This window comes from Canis lupus, chromosome 20 (genome assembly GCF_048164855.1).
Source record: "Canis lupus baileyi chromosome 20, mCanLup2.hap1, whole genome shotgun sequence".
NCBI classification, from domain to species: domain Eukaryota; kingdom Metazoa; phylum Chordata; class Mammalia; order Carnivora; family Canidae; genus Canis; species Canis lupus.
This window is the reverse complement of record NC_132857.1, coordinates 36,665,249-36,676,680: the sequence shown is the minus strand read 5'-3', so window position 1 is coordinate 36,676,680 and position 11,432 is coordinate 36,665,249. Positions and strand designations below refer to the sequence as shown.

Genomic DNA, 11,432 nt, shown 5'->3' with positions numbered 1-11,432 from the left:
ATTCTCCTAAAGGCATCTCTTCTTGGGATAGGAAAATCATCTAGAGTTCTAAGAATTCTGCATTCAAGGTCACAGAATGGATTTTGATTTTTTTTTCCTTTTCAACCAAATGCATAAAATTGCATGGGTAGTATAAAGAAGCCAGGGTAAGAAACCCTACTAATGAACTGAGACTATCCTTTCAACATCAAAAATTTTGAGTAGAGTATGGATTAATGCTCAAGATGCACCAAGGGTACTCCTCAGAGAAAGATACCAACTTCACATGATCTCTAGTGATTAGGATTACTCTCCACAACCAAATATCTGAACTTCATGATATAATTGAAATCACTCCAGTGAATCCCAGCACACTTAGAATAAAATCCATACTCCTTACCATAGTTTGGGAAGTCCTACATCAAGTCCCCACCAGAAAAAAAAAAAAAAAAGTTCCCACCAGTTTTTCCTATCCCATCTCTTGCTACTCTCCCCATCACTCTTGAGATTCTACCCAGATCAGCTCTCTCCTGATTCGTTGGCAATATCAATTCCATGCTTCACTCTACTGAGCCACTTTTCACTTCCCAGTATATGGGGCCTGGAATGTTCTCCCACACCTTTGTATAGCTGGTTAATTCTCTTTCCTCAATAATAACTGAAAGTAGCATGCCAATGTCTCTCCCAGTGATTGTGTACCGCCTTTTTTTTTTCTTATAGCTCTTTCCATTGTTTGGAGTTTATCTATATATGATTGTATACCTCCTATTTGCTTATTTACCTATCTATGTATGTGCTTATTATCTGTCTCTTCTACTAGAATATAAATTCCTCCAAAAGATGGCCCTGCCAGTCTTTTCCAGAGGAGAGCCTGGCACAGAGTAGAAAACCACAGAAAAACGTAGCTCCCAACCTGGCACAAGAAAAAGCTGAATAATCTACAAAATACAACTTTCTATGAGCCAATCACAGACTGATGTCACAAGACAACCAATGAACTGAATTCCAAAAAAGTGATAAACCTCTTCAAATGGAGACAAGACGCACAAACTGTGTTTGACAGAGCGTGAGAGAAAGAAATGTCCTCTGTTAACGGAATGAATTCTGAAAGGCCAGATGTAGGCTGGTGTGAAAATTTAGAATGACAAAAAGCCCCAGACAGAAGAGGAACCTGTACTTGTTCACAAGCAATGTTTTATGGACTTGCACTGGGGGCTCCCGAGAATGACTGGGGGAAGGGCAAGACACCAGAGGATCTCCCTCCAAGGTACAGGGATGCTGGAGGCATGGAATGAGGAGCCAGGCATGAAACTCCATGTGTTTCCCTGAACCCTTGTCTCATATGAAACAAAGACTTAAGCCTCGAAGGAAAGATAGGAAATCTTTCTGCCCGGGGCCTAGACAAAATCCATAGCTTTTTTTTGGGGTGGGGGGAATAATAGGAAAATCTTTCTTTTCCTGGGGAGAGGAAGAAACCATTTTTAGTTCCAGGATCCTGCGTGGTTACAAAGCAGAAGTCTGCTATCATTGGAGGAGCAGCAAGAAATGATCTCTTGTCCAAGAGCCTCCACAGACATAAGGAAGAGTTGGACTGTTATTGCTGGGTGGGCAGCCATGCAGAAAATGCTCCACTCTTGAGCCCCAAATGCACAGAGTATGCATAAGACTAAGGCTGGACTGGAAGAACCAAAAATCCTCCTGTTCTCACTGTTAGCTTAGGAGTAAGTAACAAATAATAGCCTACTCCTCCTGAAAAGAGATGCAAGAGGTGGTGCAGGGATACAGAGAATGCTGAAAGCTGAATAGAGTAAGAACATTGAGGAAAACCTTACCACACCTTAGATCTCCTTCCAAGCACAGGGTAGCAGCAGCCCAGTGATGGAGAAACTTGAAGTCTGTGGTTGGTTGGCAACAACAAAACACGAATCCAGATCAGTGACCATCTACATGGACTCAATCTGATGCTCCTCCCACCAGTGGCCTGATTCAAGAAAAGACATAGCTATTTCCAGGCAAAAATAATACTTACCTCTGTCTCTATCTCTATACATGATGTCTGGCACATAATAAAAAAAAATTATGGGACATACATAGATGCAAGCCAAACAAAACCAGAAACAACCTCATAATCAAAAGATAAGGCCAGAACTGTGCTCAGAACCTTAGAGATAACACATATGTTGGAACAATCAGGTAGAATCTTTAAAATAACTAAGATCATTTATATTAAAAATCTAGTGAAAAAAATGAACAACATGCATAAACAAAAAACAACATGCATAAAAAAAGAGGGGGAATTCCAGCATGGAAATGAAGAATTATAAAAAGGAGTCAAGTAGAAATATTGTAAAATAATTTCAGGAGATATAGAAATGTATAATTATCACAATGGACTTATAATAAGACAGATGACACATAAGGAAAGAATTAGTGATCTTGAAGATAGGTCAATATAGAAATCATCCAAACTGAAATATATGAAGAGAGAAAAATCAGTGACTAAAAGCAAAAAGAGCATCTAAGAACTGTGAGACAACAGTATCAAGTGGTCAAACATATGGGTTATTGAAGACCTAGAAGGAAAAGACAGAGAAAACAGAGCCAAAAATATAAACTTAAAATAAGAAAATGGCTGAGGATCAAAGACAACAAATGATAGATTGAAGCAACACAGAAAATCCCAAATTTTAAAAAAAGATATTTATTTATTTATTTATTTATTTATTTATTTATTTATTTGAGACAGAGAGAGAGAAGGAGAGAGAGAGAGAGGCAGAGACATAGGCAGGGAGAGAATCAGGCTCCATGCAGGGAGCCTAATGTGGGACTCGATCCTGGGACTCCAGGATCACGCCCCCAGTTGAAGGCAGGCACTTAACTACTGAGCCACCCAGGCGTCCCAAGAATCCCAAATTTAATGAATGCAACCACATACCAAAACAGAGAGAGAGAGTTAGATAGAGAGCCCATACACCGAGACTGATCATAATAAAATTTCTAAAAATCAAAGTCAAATAGAAAATATTGAAGGTAGACAGGATAAAGGAAACATCACAAACAGGACAGCAAAGAATACAACAGATATGTAGCTAAAACTATGCAAGCCAGGAGACAATAGTGACATCTTTAAAACACCAAAAGAAGAGAGAAAATAGCTGTGAAGTCACAATTTTATATACAGTGAAAATATCTTTTTGAAAATGGAGACCATTGGATTTTTTCAGGTTTTCAAACAAAAGCTATAAAAATTTACTGTTAACTGACCTGCACTAAGCATTAAGAAATGTTAAATGAAATGCTTTAAGCAGAGGAAATTGGGTATTACTTGGATATTTGTTTCAACACAAAGAAATGAAATACACAGGAAATTATAAACAGGAGGGAAAATTTCTGTTATTTTTAATTGTTCTAAAGGATGATAATTTAAAGTACATGAAAAGATGCTTGACACCCTTAGTCATCAGGGAAATGTTAATCAAAACCACAATAAATTGCTATTTCAGAACCACTAGAATGACTTGCAAAGAAAAGCTAAACAATTGTATATGTTGGGGAGGACATTGAGACCCCAGAGATTCTCTACACTGCTAGTGGGAGTGCACAATGGGGTAGCTGCCCTAAAAAACAACCTAGCATTCTCTCAAACAGTTAAACACAGACTCACCACATGACCTTGCAATTCCACTCATAGGTATCTATCCAAGAGACATGAAAATATGTCCACACAAAAACTTGCACAGGAATGTTCATAGCAGCATTATTCATTAATAGCCAGAAGTTGGAACCCACTCAAAATCCATCAACTGACAAGTGAATAGACATGTGGTATATCCATATGATGGAATGTTATTCAGCATAAGAAACAATAAAGTACCAGAACATACTAAAACATGAATGAACTTTGAGAATGTGCTAAGTGAAGCCAATTACAAAGGATCATATATACAATTTAATGCATATTCATTATTTGAAATAGGCAAATCTAGAGAGACAAAGGCAGATTAGTAGATGGTAAAGGCTGAGTTATTGGGGCCTAGGGGATGATAGCCAAAGGGCACAGAGGTTCTTTTTGAGGCGATCAAAATGTTCTAAAATTTACTGTGGTGATGATGGTACATATCTGTAAGTATACCAAAAACCACTGAATTTTATGTTGTAAATGGGTTAATTGGTATATAAATTATATTTCAAAAAAGTTCTTTTTTTAAAAAAAAAAGATGTATTTATTCATGAGACACACACAGAGAGAGGTAGAGACATAGGCAGAGAGAGAAGCAGGCTCCCTGTGGGGAGTCCCAGGACTCCGGGATAATGCCCTGAGCCAAAGGCATATGCCCAATCACTGAGTCACCCAGGTGCCCCTTCAATAAAGTTCTTAAACTTAAAAGAAAAACTGACTCTAAGGCAGAAAAAGAGTAACAATGTAGTGTGAGCTTGATAACATATGAAGAAGTAAAGTATACAATAACAAATAGTACACAGGTTTGAAGGGAGCAAATGGAGGTTTAGTTTTGTAATCAAATGAGAATACTACAACTGAAAATACAATAACTGAAATGACCAATTCAATAACAATAAATTAGGGACAGAAAAAGAGGATTCATATCATATCAAAGGTATGTTGCTAGAAAATATTCAGATAAAGGCATGAAAAAAAAAAGATAAAGGCATGGAGAGAAAAAAGAGTAGAAAATGTGAGAAAGCACGTGCACATTTAATTGGAATTACAAAAAGAGAAAAAAGAAAAAAAGGGTACAAATAATATTTGAAGAGATAATGGCTAAAAAGATTTGCAAAGATTCAATAATGTCTCTGGAATCTGGAGCATCTGGGTGGCTCAGTCAGTTATGTGTCCAACTCTTGATTTTGGATCAGGTCATGATCTTGGGGTTGTGAGATCGAGCCTGGTGTCAGGCTCCCCACTCAATAGGGAGTCTGCTTGAGATTTTCCCTCTCCCTGTGACCCTTCCCCAGGTTGTGCACGCTCTATCTCATAAATAGATAGATAGATAGATAGATAGATAGATAAATAGTTTTTTAAAAAGAATGTATCTGAAGTCCAAGCAGAATAATACCAAGTAAATCATACTTGAGCATGTCATAATAAGTAAATTCCTGAAAACTGAAAACAAGGGAAAACATTTTTAAAGGCCAGAGAAAAAGGACTCATTACCTATAAAGTTGCAACAAAATGGTTTATAGGTAACTTCTAAAGATAATTTGTGGAAGTAAGGAGACACTGACATGGCACTTTCAAAGTGTGGACAGAAATTATCAGCCAACTTCAAATTCAGTATCCAATAAACATATATAAATTTGTAAGATGAAACTAATGTGGTTTTGTCATACATAAAGATGACTTGTTCATAATTGTTCTGCACTAAAATTAAGTTGAAGACTATCTCTCAGATTGAAATAAGGAACCGAGGAAGAGTAAAGAAATGGGAAGGTCTTATGCAACTAAAACACATAGAATTTAAGTACATAAATACAATAGCACAAAGTGAAAGAAGAGTAAATGGAGATAAATATTTACCTTGAATTATAGTTTTAACATGGTTAATATTTTTGATTTATACACATTACACAGAGAATCTACAGAACACAAATCCTCCCTGAGTGCAAAATGAGCATTTATCAAATTGGCCACATTATAAAAATAAGATGATTTTCAATGCATTTCCAGTGATTGAAATAGTAGTGTCTTCTCTGACTGTATGGATTTAAGCTAGAAATCCATTTCAAAAACGAAAACAAAAAACCTGAGAAATAATCAGAGGTCTTAAAATTAATGATAATCTCTGAATAATGCATGGGTCAAAGGATTACTTATAACGGGCAGTGCAGAATATTTTGAACTAGATGCTAATAAAAATATAAAATATATAAGCTTTGGGATGCAGCTAAAGCCACGTCTAGAAGGAAATTTTTAATCATAAATATATCTATTAAAAGAGAAATAATAAGTGATTGAAATATCCATCTCAAGAAATTAAAAAAAATTAACCCAAAGAAAATGGAGAGAAAAAAATAATAAAAAGCAGCTATTAATAAAATGGAAAACAAGTGTATAGTAGAGAAAATCAGTACATACAAATTATTTGAGATTAATAAAATTGAAAATCTCTAATAATACCAAACAAGATAAAATCAAAGAAACCACAAATCAATATTAGTAATGTGAACATTACTACAGATCCTACAGAAAGAAACCACAAATCAATATTAGTAATGTGACATTACTACAGATCCTACAGATAACTAAAAGAAAATAATATCAACAACTTTATGCCAATAAATTTAACAGCAAAGATAAAATGCACACATTCCTTTAAAAAATACAGCTTACGAAAGCTGACAGGAAGAAAAAAATTAAAATTCCAATTTTGTGAACTAAAGTTAATTCTTTATTAAAAAGCTGTAACAAAACTTCATCCCCACATAACATTGGGGGGATGTTGTATCATTTTTGTCAGTTGTAACATTTTTAAAACAATGAAGAAAGAAATAAAACCAATCTCACAGAAATTATTCTAGAAAATAGAGAGGACACTCGTCTCAACCAGTATTATGAGGCCAGCATAACCTTGATTTAGAATATTTTCAAGAACATTAGGAGAAAGGAATATTACAGTCCAATCTCTTTCATGAATATAGACACAAAAAGTCTCCACATAATATTAATAAATCAAATCCAAAGAAATGTAGAAGTATAATACAACATGAACAAATTGGGTTTATTCCAGGGATGCAATGCTTATTTAATATTTAAGAGTTAATGAGTGCATTTGTCATATAAATGGAATAAAATCCATGCTATCATTTCAACAATTGCAGGAAAATCATTTGATCAAATTTAACCTTAGTCCACAAAAAAATTCCCAGCAAATTAGGAATCGATAAAAATTATCTTAATTAATGGATTCCTTATAAAAACCTTTCAACTGACATCATAATTAATGCTAAAATATTTAAACTTTTACCGCTAAGAAACAAGACGAAAGTACTTGCTACCACATTTCTATTAACATTGTCCTAGAAGTTCTATGCAGAGCAAGAAAGCAAGAAAAGTAAATAAAAACCATTATATGATGTGTTAGGTTCCTGTGACTAATATAATAAGTCAACACAAATTTGGTGGTTCAAACAGAAATTTATTCTCTTATACAGGTCTGGAGACTAGAAACCCAAAATTGAACAATTGTGCTCTTGGAGAACTCTAGGGGAAAATCCACGTCTTGTTTCATTCACTTCTGGTAGTTCCAGGCTTGAGACTATGTCATATTAATCTTTTCCTCCATGTCCATAGAAACTCTCTCTATGTGTGTATCGTCCTTTATTTCTCTCCTATAAGGACACAGCATGATGGCATTTAGAGTCCATTCAGTTAATCCAGGACAATCCCCTTACCCCAAGATCCTTAATTTAATTATCTCTGCAAAGAGCCTTTTTCCTAATAAAGAAATATTTACAAATTTCAGAGATTAGGATTTGACATCTTGGGGATCCCTGGTTGGCTCAGCGGTTTAGGGCCTACATCTGGCCCAAGGTGTGATCCTGGAGTCCCGGGATGGAGTCCCACATCAGGCTCCCTGCATGGAGCCTGCTTCTCCCTCTGCCTGTGTCTCTGCCTCTTTCTCTCTTTCTCTGTGTCTCTCATGAGTAAATAAATAAAATCTTAAAAAAAAAATATTTGACATCTTTGGGTAGCCATCAATCTACCCTAATAGAAAATGAGTAAATAAAATTATCATCATTTATAGACAATATGATTTTATGAATCATTAACAAAAACAAAAGAATCTAGAGATAAACTGTAAGATAAGTGAATTTGCTGGGGTTACTAGATAAAAAGCACTATTTAAAAATTAATGGCATTTGACATACGATCAACAACTAGAAAATAAACTTTTAAAAAGATATCATAAGCATTAGCATAAAAACCCACTAAATATCTAGAAATAAGTCAAACAAGTGATGCACAACATCTCTACGATGAAATACTACCATAACTGCGACACGTTGAGAAGGCCTAAATAACTAGAGGGATAGATCATGTTTCATAGATTGAAATATTCAATATTGTAAAGATATTGGTGCAGCCACTCTGGAAAACTGTGTGGAGGTTCCTCAAAGAGTTAAAAATAGATCTGCCCTACGACCCAGCAATTGCACTGTTGGGGATTTACCCCAAAGATACAGATGCAGTGAAACGCCAGAACACCTGCACCCCGATGTTTATAGCACCAATGTCCACAATAGCCGAACTGTGGAAGGAGCCTCGGTGTCCATCGAAAGATGAATGGATAAAGAAGCTGTGGTCTATGTATACAATGGAATATTCCTTAGCCATCAGAAACGACAAATACCCACCATTTGCTTCCACGTGGATGGAACTGGAGGGTATTATGCTGAGTGAAATAAGTCAACCGGAGAAGGACAAACATTATATGGTCTCATTCATTTGGGGAATAAAAAAAATAGTGAAAGGGAATAAAGGGGAAAGGAGAAAAAATAAGTGGGAAATATCAGAAAGGGAGACAGAACATGAAAGACTCCTAACTCTGGGAAAAGAACTAGGGGTGGTGGAAAGGGAGGTGGGCAGGCGGTGGGGGTGACTGGGTGGCAGGCACTGAGGTGGGCACTTGATGGGATGAGCACTGGGTGTTATTCTGTATGTTGACAAATTGAACACCAATAAAAAATAGATTTATTTTGAAAAAATAAAAATATTGGGTCTCCCTACATTGATCAATGGATTCAAGGCAATCCAAATACAATTTTTCACTCTTTTTTTTTTTTCAAAAAGATTTTGTTTATTTGAGAGAGAGGAAGCATGGGCAGGAGGAGGGGCAGAGCAAGAAGCAGGCTCCCCACTGAGCCACCCAGACTCTGATCATTGCTTTTTAAAATTGAAGTTGCCAAGCTGATAGTAGAATTGTGTGGGAACACAAGGGTTCAATAATCATCAAGATAAGCTTGAAAAACAGAAACAGTAATGTACTTCTAATATTACCAGGTATCAAGACTTAATATAAAACTGAAGTAATTAAGATAATGGCATGAGTAATTAAAACATACTGGCATACTTATGGGGAAAAAAGTCCATAAAGAGAGAAGCACAAACATCACTCTTTCCTTAAGTATTTTTTCCTTCCAGACTCTCACCCTCTCCTCATCCTTCGTGGCTTATCTAGTGTACATTTTTTAAATAAGATAATTGTCTGAACATTGATCTTAGCCCTCTACTGTAATCTTCTGGAGGGAAAGTAACAAATCTACTATGTCTTTATACATCATAAATGCTAGCCCCCTCTGTAATTTCACATGCGGAAAGGAGGTCCTGCAGAGAACCTTCTAGATGATCCAATCCAACTCCCGTGTCTTACTGAAGAGCAAACTTCAATTCTGAGAGGTAAAGAGACCTGCCAGAGTAAAATATGTAGTTAACGGAGGAAACAAACCTAGAGTCTGGGTAAGAGAAATTCTAAGCTGACAGGAAATTCTAACATCTCTGGCTCCCTATGAAAAATACGAAGAATATACTCTAACCCCCTATTAAAAAATAGCCTTTGCTCTTTGTACATTTCTTGTAATATTGTGATCTGTTTTCCATTAAGACCTGGCAAGTATCCTCAGAATGGATTTTCGTTTATAGAGTCAATCCTCTGGGGAAGGAGGAGGATGGAAGGCAAGGCAAGAAAGGCAGCTCCAGCATCTCTGAGCTCTGTTTGCTCTCTTCACTCTAAACCTTGAGCAAGGAAGACATCTCGACAAGTGCTCCTGGTAGTACCGTTGAGGTGGGCAGATGAGGAACGATAAAGCAGCACCCACTACAGAAGACAGGAGGATAAGGAGACCCCAGTAGTTGACTGGAGTAAGCTGAATAGAGGTGAAGAAGTTCCATCTCGTAGGTCACAATCTGAGTTCTGCATTGATTTCTCCTTTGAAATTCTATCACATATGAACGTTCATTTCAGCTCTTCATAAGGTGTCACGGGAAGGGCCATAACCCAGACCTAAGAATAGTGTTAACAGGCAGTAGTTCTGTTTCTCCTCCAAGGTCAGTGCTGAGGCCCAGAAGTAATCCGAGAGCACTCAAAGAGGAAGGAGAATTTGGGGGAACAAAAGTAGCCAACCTAATGGCCAGTGGACCCATCTGAGCCAGAAATCTCTCTACCGCACACTTTTCTCTGTTGCATGTGTTAAGATTTATTTGTGAAAGAAGCTACTGTTACCTTCTTCCTCCTCTGGCATGTGAATCTGACCTCACTCCATCACAAAGGTCTGGTCATACCTTTCTCTTATCAGAAAAATGGTCTCCTTACTACGCGGGAGAGTAGCTCACAAATAGACAATCCAACTTCTCACAAGCCAATTTTCTCACTCTCTTTCTCTCTCTGCCCTCAGGCTTCTGTCACAACATGAAGCTCTCTGTCGGGAAATACCTTTGCATCTGATGGCTTTGAAATGAATTGCCAACAGTCAGGTGGGAAAGAGGAGAGCTGGGGCAGGTATCTCAGCACCAAGAGACCCAGACATCACAGATCCCAGCAGCATTCCAACAGGAACAGAGAGGCACTTCCAGAGTTGGGAAACAAGACTCTTCCAACTAGAAAAAAAAATTAGTTTAAACTTTAGCTCCAAATCACCACACTAGCTGCCCCAGAGAGTCAGCCAGGCTCTCAGTGGAAATAACTGGTGGGCAAGGGTTAATATCTATACCCTGAAAATCTCATCTGTCTCTGCCATGATGGACAGGTCCATGTCAAGACAAGGTAACCATGGGAAGAGAAAGAGCCTTCTTTTTCTCTCTCAACCCTCCATAATGCCCTGTTGTGTCTGCGAAGGAATGGGGTTAGAAAGTATGGTGAGAAATTTCACCACATCAAACTGTCTCAATCCCCTTTTTTATAGCTGTTATGGAAAATGGAGGAAGTGTTTAAGCCCTTGGTCCATATGTTTTAAAAAATAATTATAAAATAAGAGAAATATGCATTTCATGCATGAAGCATTTTAAGACACTGGAGTATGAATTTCACAAAAGCCCATGCTTAGGTCAGAACACTGGTTGGCATTCATCACTTACTGTAAACCTTGACTTTAGTGCCTGGATTCCTGGGGAGGCTGTGTCTGCTTCAGCAGCTCCTGCCAGCTTTCAGAGTGCATAGCTCTCTGGTATCACAATTTCACATTGTGAGAGAATGTGTCATTCAGGACATACTCCTATAGTCCTTGGTACAACTCATGGTGAAAATGACCAAATGATATGTTCTCTGTGGGTTCCTTTTGTTTTTCCTTTGAAAAGACTTCAGGAGAGATTTGATAGATTTTTTTACGAATCATAAGCTTTGTTGAGCGGGGAGGAGTGTGACCACTTATTTATTGAAAAATTATATAATAGAACAGAATGGCTGAGGTGACAAGTTCTAGGGCTAGTCTGCCTGGCTTTA

The 11,432-nt window shown here is 37.2% G+C and overlaps 1 long non-coding RNA gene across 1 annotated transcript; it reads right to left on the bottom strand.

Annotated features, from left to right (window-relative positions):
- Nucleotides 1-7,112: 7,112 nt before the first annotated feature.
- On the bottom strand, nucleotides 7,113-10,185 carry LOC140611873 (uncharacterized). The gene is made up of 2 exons (XR_012013117.1): nucleotides 9,602-10,185; nucleotides 7,113-7,326 (listed from the first exon to the last, which is right to left on the bottom strand). It is a non-coding gene; the product is annotated as an uncharacterized lncRNA (long non-coding RNA).
- Between the last annotated feature and the right edge of the window lie 1,247 nt (nucleotides 10,186-11,432).